This window comes from Trichosurus vulpecula, chromosome 1, assembly GCF_011100635.1.
Source record: "Trichosurus vulpecula isolate mTriVul1 chromosome 1, mTriVul1.pri, whole genome shotgun sequence".
In the NCBI taxonomy this organism is placed as follows: domain Eukaryota; kingdom Metazoa; phylum Chordata; class Mammalia; order Diprotodontia; family Phalangeridae; genus Trichosurus; species Trichosurus vulpecula.
This window is the reverse complement of record NC_050573.1, coordinates 298,871,112-298,893,171: the sequence shown is the minus strand read 5'-3', so window position 1 is coordinate 298,893,171 and position 22,060 is coordinate 298,871,112. Positions and strand designations below refer to the sequence as shown.

Below are 22,060 nucleotides of genomic sequence, written 5' to 3'. Positions count from 1 at the left end.
TTGTTTCCTAAAAAGACATAAAGCAAACAGTACTTAACTGTGTTCTAACTTTTTCAAGTTTAAGAAAAAGCATGTTCATTTTAGTATTTTATTAAATATATTGAAAATGAAATTCTAAAAGATCTGTTAACATAATTGTACATAAATACCTTATTTTTCCAAAATTTCCCAAATCATTTAACATGTTTTTATCTGACAGAGTGGAAGTTTAAGCCATCTTCTGGAATCTCTTCTCTTTTTATTCCACTTATTTTTTATCTGAAGCAATTGGGAAAGAACAGTATTAATAATCCATAATTAACTAAAAGCTGAATTTTAGTGAGCAGCTTTCAGTTTTCATTCTGTGAAATTATTTGCTAGAGCAGCTAAACGAGTAGCAGAATTAGCCAATTCACAGACTGCTGTCAACCTGGTAATATTCAGCTATGATCAACAAGTTTGTTAAATATGCCTTCCTTTATGAACATTTCTTTTCTCAATCCTATGTTTTGTTTAATTGGTTGTATTCTCATTATGATGTTTGATCTATAAGAATCAAACAGTACACCTCGGAGGGGCAAAGCCAAGATGGTAGTGTGAAAACAGGGACTCACTTGGGCTCTCCCCCAAATCCCTCCAAAGCCCTGTAAAAATGACTCTAAACAAATTCTAGAGCTACAGAACCCACAAAATGACAGAGTGAAACAAATCTCTAGCCCAAGATGGCCTGAATGGTCGCTGGGAAAGATCTATCACACCATGGTGGGAACAGAGTGCAGCCCAGTGTGGGCTGTGCCGGAAGAGACTAGGCCAGAGTAGACCGGGTGGAGGAAGCCTCAGGGCCCTGAATCACTGAGCTGTGGGCAATTTCCAGTCTTCTCAACCCACAAACTCCAAAGACAACTTAGTAGGTCAGTGGGAAAACTGTTGGACCTGGGTGAGAGAAGTGCAGGGTCTGGCCCCAGCCCCAGAGTGGCAGAGGTGGCTGCAGATGCCGCAGCTGCTTCTGGAGAGCTCCAGGCCCACAGACAGTGGGAGGAATCAAGCAGCTGATCAGAGTGGGAGCGCAGGGATGTCTTTGCTGGCACTGAGGCAGTGTTCTCTTGCTTTGCCCTGCTTGGATCTGGGTTGCATTCCTAGTTGGCAGTCCTTGGGGGAGGAGGAGCGCTGGTATGGCAGAGCTTGTTGGAGAGGGAGTCCTCCTGGTAGTTACATGGCAGAAAAGAGTGCTTGCACTCACCGACCAGAGCACAAGCCAAGAGAGGAGTATCATACTACCTCAGAATAGAAGTAGCTCTGAAAACAGCAGCGCAAAACCCCTGAAGCTTGGGACATTGCACTTTCCACTCTGGAAGCAGTCATACCCCGACAAAGAACTCAAAAGTCAAGTAATTGACTAGGAAAATGAGAAGGAAGTGTAAAAGAACTCAGACTATAGAATCATTCTTTGGTCACAAAGAAGATCAAAACATATAGCCAGAACAAGTCATAAAGTCAAAGATACTACATCAAAAGCCTCCAAGAAAAAATATGAATTGGGCTCAGGCCATGGAAGAGCTCAAAAAGGATTTGGAAAATCAACTAAGAGAAGTAGAGGAAAAATTGGGAAGAGAAATGAGAGTGATGTAAGAAAATCATGCAAAACAAGTCAACAACTTGCTAAAGGAGACCCAAAAAATACTAAAGAAAATAACACCTTAAAAAATAGACTAACCCAAAGGGCAAAAGAGCTCCAAAAAGCCAATGAGGAGAAGAGTGCCTTAAAAGGCAGAATTAGCCAAATGGAAAAGGAGGTCCAAAAGGCCGCTGAAGAAAATACTGCCTTAAAAATTATAATGGAGCAAAAAAAAAAAAATTAGAATGGAGCAAGTGGAAGCTAGTGACTTTATGAGAAATCAAGAAATTATAAAACAGAACCGAAAGAATGAAAAAATGGAAGACAGTATGAAGTATCTCGTTGGAAAAACCACTGACCTGGAAAATAGATCCAGGAGAGATGATTTAAAAGTTATTGGACTCCTTGAAAACCATGATCAAAAAGAGCCTTGATATCTTTCAAGAAATTCTCAAGGAAAACTGCCCTGATATTCTAGAACCAGAGGGTAAAATAGAAATTGAAAGAATCCACTGATCGCCTCTTGAAAAAGAAAACTCCTAGGAATATTGTAGCCAAATTCCAGAGTTCCCAGGTCAAGGAGAAAATATCTCAAGCAGCCAGAAAGAAACAATTCGAGTATTGTGGAAACACAGTCAGCATAATGCAAGTTCTAGTAGCTTCTACATTAAGGGATCAAAGGGCTTGGAATATGATATTCTGGAGGTCAAAGGAGCTAGGATTAAAACCCAGAATCACCTACTCAGCAAAACTGAGTATAATACTTCAGGGCAAAATAAGGACTTTCAATAAAATAGAGGACTTCCAAGCATGCTTGATGAAAAGACCAGAGCTGAATAGAAGATTTGACTTTCAAATATAAGAATCAAGAGAAACATGAAAAGGTACATAGGAAAGAGAAATCATAAGAGACTTAGTAAAGTTGAACTGTTTCATTTACATTCCTACATGAAAAGATGATATTTGTAACTCATGAGACCTTTCTCAGTATTGGGATAGTTGAAGGGAATATACATCCATCCATCCATATATGTATATATAAAATTAAGGGATGAGAGAGGAATATATTGGGAGAAGGAGAAAGGGAAAGATTGAATGGGGTAAATTATCTCACATAAAAGTGGCAAGAAGGGAATAAGTGAATCTTGCTGTCATCGGATTTAGCTTAAGGATGGAATAACATACACACTCAATTGGGTATCTTACCCTACAGGAGTATCAGGGGGAAGGGGATGGGGCGGGGATGATAGAAGGGAAGGCAGATTGGGGGAGGAGGTAGTCAAAAGCAAACACTTTTGAAAAGGGACAGGGTCAAAGGGGAAAATTGAATAAAGGGGGACAGGATAAGATGGAGGGAAATATAGTTAGTCTTTCACAACATGACTATTATGGAAGTGTTTTGCATAACAATACATGTATAACCTATATTGAATTGCTTGCTTTCTCAAGCAGGGTAGGTGGGGTGGGAAGGAGGGAACTCAAAGTTCTAAAAGCAATTATTAAAAAAAAATGGTTTTTGCATGCAACTGGGAAATAAGATATACAGGCAATGGGGTATAGAAATCTATCTTGCCCTGCAAGAAAGTAAGGGGAAAGGGGATAAGGGGAGGGGGGAGTGGGGTGATGGAAGGGAGGGCAGACTGGGGAAAGGGGCAGTCAGAATACATGCTATCTTGGGGTGGATGGAAGGGTAGAGAAGGGGAGAAAATTTTTAACTCAAAATCTTGTGGAAATGAAAGTTGAAAACTAAAAATAAATTTAAAAAATAAAAATATAGACCTTAAAAAAAAAGAATAAAACAGTAAACAAAAGCATTTTTTTAATCTTCTTCAATGGCTTGAAATTTTCTTTTTTGATAAATTAAAATTTTTTTGTTGTGCTATATTAAGAGCTCCAATCAAGGTTATCATCTTCATTTTAATGTATATAACTTTTTTCCGATTGACTCTAAGTAGTGAGAGAAAAAAATAACAGATTGAAATGTTCTTGTGAATATTCCCCATACCAGCAGGAGGAAGACAAGGTAACAAAATGTATAGCTTTGTAGGAGCCACCATGCATTATGCTCCTTTTCTTTAACCTTCTAGCAGTTACTTCAAAATAGTATATTATTTGAAGCAAATTTCCTATTTCTCTATATGCTCTTTGATTAAAAAATATTGTCAGCTAACCAAAATTTGTTTTACTCAGTGTTAGTTGCCGAGTTTCACATTAACAAGGCTCTGCACTTATTCCATTCTATATGATTTTTCAAAGATCACAGAAAGTTTTTTAGCAGTCATCATAAAACAGCCTCTTTTCAGTACCATTAGGGTTTTGTTCATTTTGTCCTGATTACTTGAATTTTTTGAGAGCAACTACTTGTTCTCATATTATATCCTTATGCATCTTTGGTTTCAGACCTATTAACCATTGTTTGTCCTCAGTCCGAAGATCATTATTCCTCCTACTGAAGGCAGAAGCAAATTAAAATTTGAAAAATTCAGCCTTGTCTTTGTAGCTAATTATCATGAAATTCCGTTAAACTCAATAAACATTTATTAAGCATGTGCTGGACACTGGGGATACAAAGACAGAAAGCTCTTAGGGAGCTTACACTTTACTAAAAACAACAGGTACACACATAAATAAATGTAAAATATTTGCAAAAGAAATACAAAATAATTCAGGGAGGGAGCAAGGAATAGAAACTAACACCTGCGAGAGTCAGGGAAAGACTCTTGCAGGAAGTGACATCTAAGCTGAACTTTGGACTTAGGGATTCCAAGAGTTGGACCTGAGAAGCGAGAGTGTGCCAGGGATAAAGGAAGGAGGTGAATGCATTGTGTGGGGGAACAGCATATAGGAATGCAGGCTGAATGAAAGGTAGTGTGGTGTAATCAGCCTTCAAAGATAGGTTCGAGCAAGGTTGTGAAGACCTTTAGTGTCAAACAGAGTAGTGTGTAATTTAATCTAGAGGAAACAGGGAACCACAGGAGATTCTTGGAAAACTTTATGCTGCAGCCACACCTGTGCCTTAGGAATATCAATTTCACAGTTATATAGAGAATGGTTTGAGAAGGGAAAGGGCTGGATTCAGAGAGACCACTTAGGGATATAATCTGTAACTGTTGCAAAAATCCAGTCAAGAGGTGATGAGGGCTTGAAGATGTTTGTGGCGTGAGTAGACTGTACTCCAACTTCCTCTTGTCAGTATAACCAAAAATATCCCCGTTTTTGTTGTCCTTAGCATTTACTATATAAGTGTTACATTTGAAGTTCTTGACATTCTTACAGAATCGTGCCACTCCTGTATTTGTCTTTAGTTAGCTGCTTTTGCTTCCAGTATCTGCACATTGTGGGAACTGAGGAGTAGCAAGTATAGTTGATCTCTTTGCTATGGCAACAGCTCCATTTTGATGTGTGAACAGCCCTTAATGGATATAGGCATGATTAGTTAAAATAATCAAACCACTAAATGAAGAACAGAAATGTCACAAGTATAATCTTCTGATTGATAGACATTAGCCTTCCCATCCATCAGTTAAGTTAAAAAAAATCACACCTGTAAGACATTTTTTTTATGGCTCAGTGGACCTTAAATTGATACTAGACTGGAGCAGCCATCTCATAGTTATTCTTTTTGGTCAAATGACTTTTAGTATTTTGGAATTAATGACAATGACTACAAAGGATTCATTGTGAATTCTGTGGTAATTAATGGACCCAGCATAGACTGGATAAAGCTCCTCTCAGATAAATAGTTTTTGAGGAAATTGTGGTGCAGTCGGTTGAAAGTAGGACTTAGAGCCAAGAGGATCCCAGTTCCAATCTAGTTTCATAGACATCCTAGCTTTGTGACTCTGAGCAGTTTCCTCATCTGTAAAATGGGAATATTAAATAGCACCCATTTCCCATGTCACTCTTGAGGATCAAATAGTGGATAAAAAGTATGATTCAAAACTCACAATAGTATATAAATGTAGGCTGTTATTTCTTGATCAGATTCCTCTTTACATAGTTCTATATTTTTCTTTCAGTGTGATTTTAGGGAGATAAGTCTTTCATTTCTTATTTTAAACTGCTTGTCATTTGTCATCTTTTTACCTAAATATTATTTTTTCCCCAAATGGCTGAAATATCTCAAGAAATAAGACCTATCTTAGTTTTTGAGATATTTGTATGTTATACTCATAATTTGAAATTTTCCAGTTTACATCACTTTTACTTTTATGATAATTCAGGTATATAATTTCCAGGTAAACCTAAATAGTTATATATGTGTTAAATATAATTTGAGTAATAATGCTAAGCTGGCATAATTTTACAGGGACCTAAAAGCTATATCATAAGAGGATTAGTTGAAGGAACCATAAATATGTAGCCTGCTGCAGAAGAGACTTGGGATAGGCAGTGAGGGATGAGATTGTGATCTTTAGGTATTTGAAGGTTTGCATATGAGAGAAGAGTTACTGTTTCTGCTTGATGCCAACAGAAAGTTTCAAAACCAGTGGGTAGAAGTCACAGTAGGGCAGATTTTGGTTCATTACAGTGGAAGCTAATAATAATCAAAGTATCCAAAAAATGGAATGAATCACCTCAGGTAATAGTTATCTCTTTATCACTAGAACTTTTCATACAAAGACTGATATCTCTTTTATAGGATACTGCCTTCTCCAGTCACCAGCGATCTCTTAATTGACAAATCTAATTGCCTTTTTTCAATCTTCATTCTTCTTGACCTCCCTTTTCTCCGTAATACTCTCTTCTCTAGGTTTTCATGACACTTCTCGTTCTTCTTCTAACTGTCTGATCGTTCCTTCTCTGTTTCCTCTTCAGGATCTTCATTTTCCAGGTCGTGGCCACTAACCAAGGGTATCTTACTAGACTCTGTCCTGGGCTCTCTTCTTACCTTTCTCTGTTTCTCTTTAGTTCCTTTTAGGTTCCCATCAGTTCTCATGAATTCAGTTAACTTCTGTAAACTGATTTTCACATCTGTTTAGCCCTCCCTAGCCTCTCTTCTAACATCTTCAACTTTCTATTGGTCATCTCAGACTGAGTGTCCTGTAGACATCTTAAACTCAACATGTCCAAAGCTGAACTTATCCTCTCCCATTCTTCTGAACTTATCTGTTCCTATCAAGGGTACCCACTTCTCCCAGTCACTCAGGCCTGAAATCTAGATGTCATCTTCAACTCACTCCCCTTCACCCTTAGTATCCAATCATTTGTCAAGTCCTGTTGTTTCTAATTTCATAACATCTTGCATACATGCACCCTTCTCTTCTTCTGACATTCTTAGCAGCCTGGTGCTGGTCCTTATCACCAAATGCCTGGACTATTGCAGTAGCTTTCTGGTTGATCTCGCTATCTCAAATCTCTCTTTATTCTAGTCTGTCTTCCACTCATCTTGATCTTCTAAAGCACAAATCTGACTGTGTCACCTTCCCTACTCAGTAAATAACATTGTTTTCCTCTTATCTTCACGATAAAATACAAGATCCACTCTGGCACTCAAAAACCCTTATAACCTGGCCCCTTCCTGCTTTTCCAATCTTCCTACACCTTGTACTCTGTGATCGAGTGACATTGACATCCTTACTGTCACATAAGACGCTTCATCTTCTGACTCTCAGTGGTTTCACTGAGAAGTGAAGGCCCCCCCCCCACTTTATCTCTATGTTCTTGCTTCTTAGTGTATTTCAGATTTCAACTTATATCTTACTTTCTACAAGAAGTCTTCTCTGATCTCCCTTAATGCTAGTCCCTTCCCTCTGTTGATTATCTACAATTTTTCTTGCATAGATCTTCCTTGTACATAGTTGTTTTCATGTTTTCTCTCAGTAGATTGTGAGCTCTTTTGAAAGCAGTAACTGCCTTACATTTCTTTGTATTCCAAAGACTGCGCAGGTCTTGGCACATTAGTGCTTAATAAGTGCATGTTGACTCTTAGGAATGTTGCAGAAGGAATCATTCGTGGGGTATTTTTCTGTACTAGATGTCCTTTGAAGCCCCTTCCAACTCTGAGATTCTTAATTCTTCATCTACTGATCGTGTATTTTTAATATATTTACAAATGTTTGGATTCTTTCATTAGGTCTCTTTTAAAAGGAAAAAATGGTTGTCTGTTCCCTGTGATCTGATAAAATAGTTATGATTTGAAATGCAATGTAAGCATTCTCTGTTGGGGGCAAGGGGGAGAAACACTAACAAAGAAGCAGTTAATGAATAGAACACCAGGCTAGGTAGGAGTCAGAAATGGTATTGTAGTCCCACTAGTTACCTTTATGATTTTGCAGGAGTCATTCAATCTTTCTCAACCTCAGTTTCCTAGTTCACATTTTTTTGTACTTTATAGTTTATAAAGCACTTTACTCACAACCACCCCATGAGGTTAATAATATGAATATGATGTGTGCTATATAGCTGAAGCTTAGAGAGGTTGGCTGATTTACCTAAGGTCATACTTTGGAGCTGGGGTTCAAATCCATGTCTTCTCACTCAAAATCCACTCTACCATGCTGCCTCTTCATCTGTTATATGAGGGAAGAGAGGCAAAAAATATTAGGCTAGAGCTGGATGGTCTATTCAGTTCTTATAATTCCTGGTGAAATTGAACTGGCCGGAACAATTATCACATTTGCTTTCTGGCCTACTAAGTCACCCTCTGGGTTAACATTTTTGCCTGAATCTCAGACATGATTATTTAGTAGGATTGCTGTTGCTGCCCTCCTCTCCTATATCATCATTCCAGCTTCTTAAAGGAAGGCTCATTGTTTATATTGAAGGAGGCTAAATTCAGGGAAGTGGCATGAATTCCCTTTTTTTACAAAGCTATTACACAGTGCAATTCACTCTCACTTCTTAGCTCAAACAATACATGTGGAGCCACCAAGTCTGCTGTCAAAGAGCTGTAGCTTTCCTTTTTAAAAACAGTCTCTATAGTAGTGGCCATGCTAATGCAAAGTTAATCAGTGCATTTCAGCAAATGACCATCATCACATTTATAGCAGTGTATATTTTGGAAATTATAACATTTTATCTCCTATAGGCATAGTGTATTATTTGCACGGTTACTTTGTAATTCTAACAGTTTCTTGCCACCCAGTGAAGGTCATTTTTCAGTGGTTGTTTTTTACCACAAATTAAGGAGTTATTTTTCTGTGGTTCAGTGATGCACAAGGATTGTGTTGCCAGCATCGCTGGAGCCCTGATTCTCTAAACAATTTTATGTTTGTTTTTTAAAATAAATTTCAGTCTAACGGACAAACATTTGGTACTGAAATCTTTAGAGGATGGGCATTCATATAATAACCATGCAGTGTTTTAGGTGGTCAAAGTGTAACTTGTCAGTTCTAAAAATGTAGGCCATTGTGGTACAAAATGTCTAATGAAGAGTTACTGACAAGTAGTATCCATGCCATTATATCAGAGCATGCCTGCCAATCCCTGAGTTTAGAGATTCTGATACCCTAAAGTAAAGGTTGGTTATATCCTCTGAGGTAAGTCATTATTGGTTTTGGTTTGGGTGTTTACCGGGTAACCTGTTTTATTTTTATGGCAACATGGAAAACGTCAGAATGTTTTGCTGATTGTTTTAGGGATGTCGGAACGGGTGAACACATGTTCCTATTTGGTGGTGGCAGTGGGGGAAGCCCTTAAATTGACAAGTTAGGGACATAGGTTTGAATTGCTGCTTTGTCCCTTATTGTTTGTGTCTTTTTATAATGCACTTTATCTCCTCTCTAGACCTAAATTGCCTCATCTGTAAGTTGGGGGAAAGAGGATTGAACCAGGTCTAAAGTCTATTGCACTTCTAAATCCATATTTTTATTACTGATCTTGCCTATATTTTATAGATATAACTGGATAGAATTGTGAGCCCTATGTGGAATGGAATCCCACAGTAACTGGGCAGAGACATTGTAGAAGATAGGTGTTTACAAGAGTGAAGATCTTTGTTCTGAGATGAGTTGATTATGGGCTTAACTTGACTATCTTTTTAATCAAAACCATAGGTGTCTGATTTAAAGGGCTTCGCTGTATCTTGCTTCTGTCATTCATTTTTAGCTGATATCTCAGAAGCCCACCAATCTAACTTGACCCACATTATGGAGCAAGGCAGAGACTTAGAGAAGATGATCAGTTTATAGCTTGAACCATACGATTTGATTGTTGAACCTATAAAATAATAGCTTGCATTTATGTGTTGCTTTGAGATTTTCAGATTGTTTATATTGGTTATTTCATTTGATCCTCACAACATCAGGCGCTATTATTACTATGAGGTAGGTACTATTATTATTGATGTTTTACAAATAAGGAAACTGAGGCCTGTATCAGTAAGGCAATAATAACAAAGTAGATGATAATTGTCAAAATGCCTATGTAGTTCTGCATCACAGAGTATATGAGACTCTCCACGTAGAAGGTAGAGGAAGTAAACCATTTATTCAGACACCAGAGAACCAGATCCCACAAGCCATTTATCCAGTCTACCACAGCAGTAAAACATTCCACACACAATATCACACCCTGGAGACCTCTCTGACCCCCCGCTGGGGTCTTCCCCAAAACAAACTCACAGTACGGCTAAGTCAGCCTGTTCAGTTCTAACAATCACAAGGGCGGCCATTAGCGGCCACAACTGCTCTCTCTCTCTCTCACTCTCACTCACACACACACACACACACACACACACACACACACACAGCATTTCCTGTGGCATAACTTCTTTTTCCTGTCAAGAAGCTCCTCCCATCACACTTGACTTAGGCTTTGTGTACGTAAGCAGGTCACATGGTCTATTAATGGGTGGGAAAGATCTTCAAATCTAAATTGCTACTACAAGGCAAAAGGAGGAGAAATTACTTACCTAGGAGACAGGATTTGAACTCAGGCCTTCTTGACTCAAAAGTCTGATGCTATCTTGTGCACCAGTTATTTGCCTTTACATAACTATTTTTTGTGGTCATTTTGATTGTAAAATTGGACACTTCTTCGTAAAAGGACTTTTGTCATATTTCCATTTCAGTTATTTTTGTAATATTTGGGACAGAACCGATATCTACTAGGACCCCCACCCCACCCCTCACCCCCCCGCCACATCCTACCTCCTCACCCCTATCATGGGGTAGACTGGTTTTCCCTAAAGGCTCTGGCTGAACTGACATGGCTTTCTGATCACCTGGGGATGCTCACATGGAACCTGGGCCCCTCAGACCTACCTGGTAGATGTCCCAGCACTCTGGGAGTCACCATACTCTGTTGACCAGATGTGTTTCCATAGCAAGGCTAAGTGCTTTAGCATAGAAAAGATGGTCAAGGAGAATACAGTAAGACCTTTTGTTAGCTATTTAGTGGCCTACAAGAACATCTCAACCCAAATTAACAGAGTACCCTTAACAATAGTCTTAGAGAAAAGGAAAAATTCATAGAAACTCTTCTCTCTTTCCTTCTCTAATAAATATTAAATAATGTGTCTTGTAGTGTCTCATCCAATTCATGCTTTGTGAGATTTGTTTTTCTTTGATCCCTCTTTTCTTGACATTTCAGTTCACTTTTGGGGGGGTGGGGAGGAGCTGATGGAAGAATGGTAACCGAGGCTGAATTTTAATACTGTCCATGGGGTTTTCTTGGCAAAGACATTGGAATGATTTGCCATTTCCTTCTCCGGTAGATCATCTTTTGTCAGAACTCTTCACTATCACCTGTCTGTCTTGTCACTGTCACCCTGCACAGCATAGCTGAACTACACAAGCCCCTCCACCACAACAAGGCAGTGATCCAGGAGGGGACATCTAGAAATAGGAATATTTAAGTGTTGTTTGGTTTCCATGGAAGGTAGAATCATATTTTTCTCATAATTGACTAAAAGGAGAAAATATATTTTAAAATAAAACTTCAGTTGTGTTTCTTCTTTTGCATGGTCTCTTCATGAGTTAGTAACAGAATAAGGTCACTATTTCACTTTTTTCAGATAAACTATTCCTGTCATATTGACAGTATTCTATGCCTCACTGTTAGCCCATATAACTTTATTATGCAGTAATGTATTATTAAGGAAGTGAATGTTTTCCAGCAGCACATTTTTTCATCAGAAACTTTATTATCTGAGTTAGAAATAGTATAAAAATAATATGAAGTAATATAAATTAACAGAAAAGTTAGAGAAATTCATTGGAGAAGATCAGAAAATCAAAAAATACAGAATTTTTCCTTTTTTCTACTTCTCTCTTTTGGTCTTCCCTCATCTTATTTTTCCTTTTTCTTTTCATTCCACCTCTTTCTTTTGCCCCATTTTCCTCAGAAGAATCTGGAAGAGATTATCCATCCAGTTCCTATCACAACTTCCGTCTGCGGCCTCTACAGTAAGTGATCATTCATCTGCTGCTTGAGAATTTCTAACAAAACTTCTAATGACTCATTACTTGCCGAGTCAGCCACTTCCATTTTAGGAACACTTTAGTGGAATTAAAACACATATGTTGAACAATAGCTTATCTCCTTATACCCAGTGACTTTCATTTATTCCCCTAGAGCCACATAGAAAAACTCCAGTCGCTTTTATGTATGTGTGTGTGTGTGTGTGTGTGTGTGTATGTGTGTGTGTGTGTGTGTAATATCCTTCAAATATTTATGAAAGATTGCCTTTTTGTTCCCCCTAACTCTTCACTTCTTTAGACAAATATCCGTAGGTCCCTCAATTTTTTTGTTTCTAGGAATTCTTCAGGAATTCTGTTATCTTTTGTAGTACTCCAGTTTATAACTTTTGTCTGGGCAGTTTTATCTCCTCCCCAGCCTCTCAGCTCATCCTATAATTTTGGTTTTGTCCTTCCTGCTTTCTACTCTCTTTCCCCCTGCCCTACTTTCTCATCACCACTTCCTCTACCCCCTTTCTTCTTTCTCTGTCACATATTTCCTCTATTTTTCATCTAACACTCCCCTTCTTCCCCAAGACTCCTCCTGCCCACCCCCAGTATCCATGATTTCTAAAGTTCTTTCTTCTAATACCCTAGTTACCTCCCTGAAGTCTTTCTGCCCAGTCCTCTAAAGCATGAGCACATTAGTGATTTTGTCTAAAAGTGACTATGCATTGTGCTTACCCTAAAGAATATCTTCACTCAATTGCCTACCAACTTAAATATTGTCATGGTACTTAACTTATTTAATTATAAAGAAAATTTGTTTCCCGAGGTTCTATTAATTGAATTTTCACCTTAGTTCTCTCTGTGTGTCTTTATTTCATGATTGTTTCTACATCACAACAGCTGAATTTGACTAATAAATTTTAGTTTTCAGCAATACACCTTCCAGGTCAGTTATATCTGACCATATATCTTTAGCTATTTGTGACTCTTTCGTGTACAAGACTTCCAGTTTCTTTAATAGGTTGTCATATTATAATAGATTCTACATAGTAGAGGCAGCAAATTTTTATAAGTACACAGATGAATTCAGAAAGAAATATAGAGCAAATATATTTTATTAAAATTTATTCTTTGTTAATGTAAATAGTTTGACTTGTATTTTACTTGGAAACAAATATGGCTTGATTATTTATTTAGACATAATAAGTTTATAATAAAACTTTTCTTGAACTTTGAAAAACAGAAATCACATGGTTCTTTTGCTTTCAAATATGGCTTGAATAATTTTTCAGCTCTTTTAAGTGTTATTGCTTCTTGGAGTGAAGAAAACAAGAGAATTCGTACACTCACCTCCTGTTTTGGAGTTGGGCTGGTAATAATTCCTGATTTGCAAGTACATGCAACACAGAGATGATGGAGGCATGGAATTGAGTCATTCTGCCTTCATGGGGTCTATTGCCTTTTCTTCCCCAGCTTAAAAATCACTAGGTTGTGATTATCCTAGTTTTCTCCTACAAAATTGACAAATGCCTGGGAGTAACTATCACCCTTTTTACAGATCCCTGATTGACCTTAGGAGAACTTTGTTTCTAGAAAGAAGGGAAGGTGGGGACCAATACAGTGCAATACAATACAATAAACATTTATTAAGTGCCTGCTGTGTACCAGGCCCTGTGTTAAGCCCTGGGGACAAATAAGAAAAAGAAAGCCCCCTTCCCTCAAGGAGCTGACAGTCTAATGGAAGAAGACCGCACACAAAAGGAAGCTGGAAGGGGGGGGGGCCCTCAGGGGGTGCCCATTGAGGGGCATCATGTTCCATGGAGTTGTAACCAAGCAGAGCTGCAGATTGAAAGTAGAAAGTTAGCTTAGAAATTCCAGATCCCAGTCATTTAGAAAGGAAAGCTTTGGAGGAGTTTAGTGTTCCACTCTCCAGGCCTCCAGTCACAGGGATCAGGATCAATGAGAGGAAATGTGATTGTTATTAAGTGTTATATACACATGGAATTCATGATCTTAACTTCAGAAACACCCTTTTTTAGTTTCATAAGTGGTACCACCTTCCTTCCAGCACTCCTGGTTCAGAATCTTGGAGCCATCTTCAACTCATCAATGTTTCTCACCATGCATATCCAAGTGTTTTTGATTTTTATTTACATCCATAACATTTCTTGTACCCATCTCCTTCTGTCCATTTACAGGGTCACCATCATGGTTCAAGCTCGTTATCACCTCTCACCCTCACCTAGACTAATAATAATCTCGTTGGTCTCTCAGGATCTTTCCTCTCCCTTCTTCAATTCATCCTCCAAATAGCTTATAAAATGATATTCCTAATACCAATATGTCCACAGGCCTGACTATGTCACTCCCTTTCTCAAGATGCTTCAATGACTCCTTATTGCCTTGAGGATAAAGTACAAACTCCCCTCTTAATATATAAAACTCTTTGCAGTCAAGCTTCAACTTATTTTTGGAATCTGATTTCCCATTAATCCTACTCACCCACCCCCACATTGCAGCCAAACTAGTCTGCTTGACATTCTTTATACACAGCACTGTTATCTTATACCTTCTTATCTGTGTACACGCTGTCCTCCATGCCTAAAGTGCTCTCCTTCTTGGAATCCCTAACTTCCTTCAAAGTTTAGCTCAAGTACCACCTATCAATTACTTGGAGCATCAAGAGGCCTTTTTTGATTCTCTTAATTATTAATACTCCCCTTTCCCCTCCTTGCCAATATACACGCGCGCGCACACACGCATACACACAGGTGTTTACATGTATATGCATATATACATTATATTTCTATTTATCTTTGTACATGTTTTTTTCTTCAATAATATGTTAGTTCCCCTGAGGTCAGGAACTTTTCTTTTCTCTCTCTCTCTCTCTTTCTTTCTTCCTTCCTTCCTTCCTTCCTTCCTTCCTTCCTTCCTTCCTTCCTTCCTTCCTTCCTTCCTTCTTTCCTTCTTTCCTTTTTTCTTTCATTCTTTCTTTCCTTCCTTCTTTCTTTCTTTCTTCCTTCCTTCCTTATCTTTGTATCCCAAGCTCCTACCACAGTGCCTGGCACATAGTAGATGCTTAATAAATGCTTGTTGAATTCAATTGAATTGAAGGCAATATAAAAATTTTCTTAGTGCACTGAGTTGGAACCGAGAATTGAATTTCTCAAAGAAACTGTGTTAGAAATGGTGGTTAGGTGCCCATTTCAGATAAAACCATATTTTGGATGCATTTAAGGTTAGAGTTTCTTTTTTTTTTTTTTTTTACAGGATAGCCTGGGAAACTAACAACCATCTCTAACAGTTTTTCCAAGAGGAAAAAGCTCCATATTTCCTATAAACTTTCCAGTAAAGGAATTTTGTCATTCCCATTTCAGTGTGACAAATATATAAATAAATCTTGGTTTTATTGGAAAGGGAAGCTGAATTCAGATAAGGTACTTTGTTATAGACTTTCACTTTTGACATATTAACATTCTAGTTTAGTCTTTTTATCGTATGTCTCTGCCCCAGAGTACTAGGATACGTTGTAGCAAGATATAATCCTACATATAATATTTATAGGAAAACCAGGTCAAGTAAAGTCAACAAGTATTTGTTAAGTGTTTATTATGTGCCAGGCATGGTGCCAGGCCCTGAGGACACAAATACAAGCAGAAGGAAAGACAATCCCTGCCCTCAAGAAGTTTACATTCTATTTGACAAAGCAACACATAAAGGTAACTGAAAAGACCGATGGGAGAAGGTACCCAGGTGATGGCATAGTAGAGGAAGTCTAGAGAAGAATGAAGACATGACTAGCTGGAAGAGTTTCATTAAAAAATGGATGTTCTGAAAGGAAGCATCCAATAGGAGGGGGCTTCAGGGATAAAGCGTATTTTCCCGTGTGAGAAGTCCAGGAGTAGAGTAAGCCCCTGGGGTGAGGAAGTTTCTGTGGCATAGTAGATAAAAGTCTAGAAAGTCAGGAATGGAGCCTGCAGAGGAATGAACCAAAAGACAAAATGAGCTAAAAGTTGTGTCAGTCTACACTTGGAATTTAATGTTCGGTGGGTTTGTGTGTGAGTGATCAGTACTTTCAGTAAGACACCCCATTTAATTGACACTTAAATCAGTCACTCAGTAAACATTTATTCAGTGCCTACTACCCTGTGCCAAGTACTGTGCTAAGCCCTGGGAATACAAAGAAGAGGCAAAAGACAGTTCTTACCATTGAGGAGCTCACACTCTGGTGGGGGAAACAACAAGCAAATACATACAAACAAGCTATTTACAGTTTAAACAGGAAATTAAAAGAGGGAAGGCACTAGAATTAAGAAGGCTTGGGATAGGATTTTAATTGGGACTTAAAGGAAGGCAGGGAAGCCAGTAGGTGGAGAGGAGAGTGGAGAGCATTCTGGGCCATAGGGACAGCTAGATAAAGTGCCAGGAGCCAAGAGATGCAGCACATTGTTCATGGAACAGCAAGGAAACCAGTGTCAGTGGATCAGACTACATGGTGGGAAGTAAAGTATAAGAAAAGTGGAAAGGTGGGAGGTGGGTAGGTTATGAAGGGTTTTGAATGCCAAACTGAGGATTTTATATTTGATCCCGGAGGCGAGGGGAGTGACTGGAGTTTACTGAATAGGGCAGGTGACACGGTCATACTTAAGTAACTGAAACCCTTTTTTGAAACCCTCCTGCCCCTCCTTTTTTCAGAGAGAGTGAAAGTTTTAGCCAGGGAGGGAGCTAATTCCACTCACTGAGAAGGGTCAAAGACCTGAAGTGATATATTCAAAACTGGAATGCCTCAACAGAAAGGCAAATAAATAATTCCAAGATAATTTGCACATATTAATTGAAGCCATTGCATGTCATAAAATATGAATTTGCTCCTTTTCAGGAAAACTCAGGTATCTTATTTCCGTTCTATTTTCCTTCCTCCCTCTTGCACCTTTGTTACCCCTTGCCAACATTCATTTCAGTTTAATTCAGAAAAACACTCCAAATGGTGATATTAATCTTTTTGGGTTTTTTTGTTTGTTTTGTGGCAGGGCAGTTGGGGTTAAGTGACTTGCCCAAGGTCACACAGCTAGTACATGTGAGTGATATTAATCTTAATGCAAAGTTTTGTGCTCACTAGCAAGAAAAATATATTTGCCTTTAGTTTCAGTCACTGTTTATAAAAGTCCTTACGAGGAAGACATTTAACTGACCTACTAGAACTGTTGAAAATAGAACTCTAGGAGAAATAAAATGAGTGAGTATTGCTAGAATTTCTTTATAAAGTGATAAAATTGAACCTTGAGGTTATAAGTACATTCACAAAAATTTGTATTTTTCTTATTTTCAAATTTTGAGGGGGAAAAGCTAAAATCCTTCTCTTCAACAGTAGGGTCACTGGGGTGGAATCTCTTTATATCCTGAAAGGTCTGCTTTTATGGGGAGCATCCCCATCTTGTGGACTTATGGAACATTGCCCCTAAAGACTATTGTTGCCATGTTGCATTATTACAATTGGGGGCATAAATGCTTTTACTCAACCAGAAAATCTTTTTGCCTAAGCAGTCCAGTTAAACCAAAATTTTACAGTGTTGGAATTTTTCCTTATCTTAGGGGAGTCTGTTGTTATTTTTTTTTTCCTAAAAAATGTTCTTTGCTGAATCTTTGGAAAAATCGTTCTAATAACTTATGAGAAATTTTTTAATGTAAGTTTTGGTTCACAAAATCTTGATGATAGACACCTGATTTTATATAACACTCAAATTCATCATCTGATTCTTAATTTTAAAGGAGAGATTTTGATAGATCATGGAAATATTAGCTTTTGCTAAATAGTGGTTAATTTAAAGACTAATTTCTAATAGATGGTGTGCTTAACAGAATTCTTATAGCAGGCCAGTGTCTTATTTAATAGTATAATAGCTATAAACTTGACATTATATGAAGAAGCATCCTTTTTTAGCCTTCTACTCTTGCCTTCTAGTAGAAGACTTGTCAATTTTTACCACCTTTTAGATTCCACGGCTTCCTTCAAGACTCATCTCAAGTGCCACTTTGTGCAGGAGACATTCCCCAGGGTTTTCCCCTCCCCTCCCTCAACCCCCACTTCCACCTCCTTTCCTCTGAACTTCCATTCTACCTAATCCATATGTATCTAGTAAGTACACAGTTATTAACATATTACCTCTTCATTGGAATGTTAGTTCCTTGAGTCCAGGGATGGTGTTTTTGCCTTTCTTTATATTCCCAATAAAAGCCTAACAAATAGCGAATGACTGACTGATAGAGTAGCCAGATCAAAAATTTCTTGAAGAACTTTTTTTATGGACTATGCATCAATAGAACAACATGAATAATAAATCAGACCATTCAGGAAAAATGTGTTATGTCGACAAGGTTTTAAAGATAATCATATCACTGGACTGATGAAGGTCACTTAAAACACCTTTATTCAGAGATTAACAATAAATGGAAAGGACACTGGACTTGGGAATCAAAAAACCTGGCTTTTTCTTTCACTTCTAACTCCAGACGTGGGGGACAGCCATGTGAAGAGTACAGCAAAGAGGCCACTGAAGCTAAATCATGGAGAATAAGATATTATAGTAATACTGATGATCATGATGATGATAGCTAACATTTATGTAGTACTCACTACATACCAGGCATTGTGCTGAGTTTACAATTGTTGTCTCACTTGATCTTCACAACAACTTTAAGATATAGGTGCTGTTATTATTCCCATTTTACAGATGAGGAGATAGAGGCAAACATAGATTAAATGACTTGCCCAGCATCACCCAGCTAGTAAGTGTCTGAGGCTGGATCTGGACTCCAGGTCAAGCGCCGTATCCATTGTGCCACCTAATATCCTATAAATAGACTGAAATGGTAGGAAAGATCTTAAAGGTAGAAAAGAGCTATAAAGAGTTTCAAATGCCAAACAAAAGACTTAATATTTGATACTAAAAGTACTAGGGAGCCACCGGAGTTTATTGAGTGACATGGTCAAGATGACATTTCAAACCAATACTTTAGGAAAATTGCTGTGGAAGTGGAATGGAAGATGAATTAGAGTGGAAAAAGACTTAAGACAGGGAGGCCAAGGGGCAGCTAGGTGGCACAGTGGATAGGGTGCTTGACCTGGAGTACAAATCCAGCCTCAGATGCTTACTAGCTGTATGACCTTGGGCAAGTCACTTAACCTTGATTGCCTAAGAAAAAAGACAGGGAGAATAATTAGAACACCTTTGCAGTAGTCTAGGCTGGTGGTGATGAGAGTCTGTACTAGGATGGTGGCTATGTGAGTAGAGAAAAGGAAACATGTCTGAAAGATCTTGTGAAGGTAGAAACAAGATTTGCCATTTGCTTGACTGTGTGGACTGAGTATATATGAGAAGTTGAGGTTGACACCGAGGCTTTGAGCCTAGGATTGTGGTGTCCTTGGCAGTAATAGGAAAGTTTGGAGAGAGGGATGGGAATTTGTGAGGAAAGATAATGAGTTCTCTTTTGGACATGTTGGGTTGGAGATGCCTACAGGACATTGTTTGATATGTTCAGTAAGCAACTGGTGATGCCTTGAGAGAATAGTTGTTTTTTTTTTTAATGAGCAAGAAGACAGCATGTAATCTATTGTTATTTCTTTGTAATCATTTTTTTAAAAAATGGTTCCAAGACTATGATGTCTTAAAGTAAAATTACAGTTTATATTCTACAAGGTGTATTAAAACTTAAAAATAAATTAAAACCATCCTTATATATAGTTTTTTGTTTGTTTTGTTTTGCAATTCAAGTCCAGTGAATGTATTAGGCACTAACTATGTGCCAAGCACTGTGCTAAGTGCTGGGAACAAACAAAAAGATAGTCCCTGTCCTTCATTCTAGTTGGGGGGAGACTATATATAAAAGGCACATACTTGTACTTCTGTGTAACTGATTTCCTTTAAATCTTGTGGTTTTATTTTCTGCGTTTTAAAACATGATTCTAAGAAGGTTTCTGTAGGCTTCACCAGACTGTCAGAGAGGGCCATGACACAAAGAAGGTGAAGAGCTGCTGTTTGGCATTTACAGCCTTTTACAGTCTGCCTTAAGCCTACCTTTCAGGGCTTATTGCATTTTACTCCCCTTCACACATTTTACCATCTTGCTAAACTGGCCACTTTGCTGTTCCCCACATAACATCTCTGTTTTCTCTCCTGGTGCCTTTGTGTGGGTGGTCCCCTCTTCAGCAGCACCTCTGAGACTCCTCAGCTCACGTACCACTCCTCCATGAGACCTGTCCTGATTCTACTGTCACTCTCTACTCAGTCACTGGTGCCTTTTCCCCTAAAGTTATTTTGAACTGGCTTGGTACACGTTTTGTATTGACTTGTTTTGCATATGTTGTTTACTCTCAATAGAATGTAAGCTTCTTGAGCCTGGAGGTATTTCATTTTTGCCTTGTATCTCCAGTGCCAAGCACAGTGCTTGCCATATAGTTGGTGCTTAATAAGTGCTTACTCAATGAATGAATAAGTGAACATGAACTAAAACTCATAAAAATAGTTACAGCTTTATTAAGAAGGTTTTCCCATTTTAACCTCTGCCAAGAAAGACAGTATGGTTTGTTGATTAGAGCCAGTCTTACAGTCCCTAAGGTCTGGCTTCAAGTGCCAATGAGCCTGGCACACAGTAAGCAATGAATATATTCTTGCTGACTGATTGATTAAAGCCCTGCCTCTGACACCTGCTAGCTACACTGGACAAGTCACTTGACATCTCAGTCTCTAGGCAGCTCTTCTGAGACTTTAAGTTACAGGCCAGTTGCTGATCTGTCCAAGGGAATTTCTACACTAGAAATTCTGTGCGATTATGAAATCACAGGACCAGACTGGAAAAACCTCTCCCAAGGGCAATATAAATATGAGTAAGATAGAGGGCAGTTTAATTAAAGTCTGTCTCAAATGCCTTTCAGTTGCATCATACTTTAAATAGACCTTTCTGTTGTGCTGAATCGAAATTATTTTGTATCCTAGTTATTTGTGCGTGTTTCATCCCCATATTCAACTGTAAGTTCATGAAAAAATGGATCTTGTTCCATCTGAAGCTCGTATTTCTCTCAGAGCCTGGTCATGATCGGCACATTGTGGGAGTCTAATAAATAAGTCCTGGGTTTCATCTAGTTGTTGAGATATGTCAGTTACTCAAAATACATGCTTGATAGCTATTAGATACTACTATGAATACCAGCAGTCTTTTACAATTAAAAAAATTATCAGTATGAGAGTACTATAATCAAAGAACTAGTTATATAATTGTTGATGAGTTCCCATTAAAACGCTTTGTTGGTATGTAACATGCCATTTATTCCATAGTAATTTTGCAACTTTGTTAATCTGTGTACCATTCTAATACATGAAGAAGAAGCTTAGGGAAAGAGAAATAGGGAATTCATTTTCAAATAAAAAAAGATGATTCTTTTGACAGCATAGTATTTATTGTCCTTTGAAATTGAGGCTTGAAATGTTCTTCATTAGCCTGTAAGGGGGACAGAAAAGTCATAAGGTATCGATTGCTTCTTTAGAGAGATAATATGATTTATCTATTTTTTCCTGGATACTAGACAAGATTAGTAGTTTTATTATATTCACATGCCTTTCCTTCACCACCTCACCATACTTTACAAACCAGGTAATTATAATGAGATGGATTAGATTCTACAAATGGAAAAGCAGAAATGTTGCAGGTTAAGTGCATTGCTTAACAGTGTATGGTGACCCTCTATTCACTCCTCATTCCAATCTATTCTCTATTACCTTATATGTGCCAGCTGATGACTGTGTTGTCTCCCTCTTTAGAATGTAGAGCTCCTTGAAAGTAGAGACTGCTTTTCTTTTTGTCTCCACAGCTTGGTACAGTGTGTGGCACATTTTAAGCACTTAATCAATGATTGTGGATTGATTGATTGATGTCTTCACACTCTGACAGCTACTTTAACTATGGACAAATCCAGGAGCCTTTTGTAGGAAAAGATGGTTAAAAAAAGATATAGGAACATAGCAATTCTTTCACAGCTAAATAACTAAAGGATTCACCGAGTAAACTTAAAGTGAATCCTAATGATATATAATTTCACAGTTTCTCAAATAGTGGAAAG

General features: G+C 38.0%; 1 protein-coding gene across 1 annotated transcript in view; it reads left to right on the top strand.

The window, feature by feature from the left end:
* Positions 1 to 22,060, top strand: part of MRPS28 (mitochondrial ribosomal protein S28) — a 171,440-nt gene that overhangs the window by 39,490 nt on the left and 109,890 nt on the right. The window lies entirely within an intron of this gene.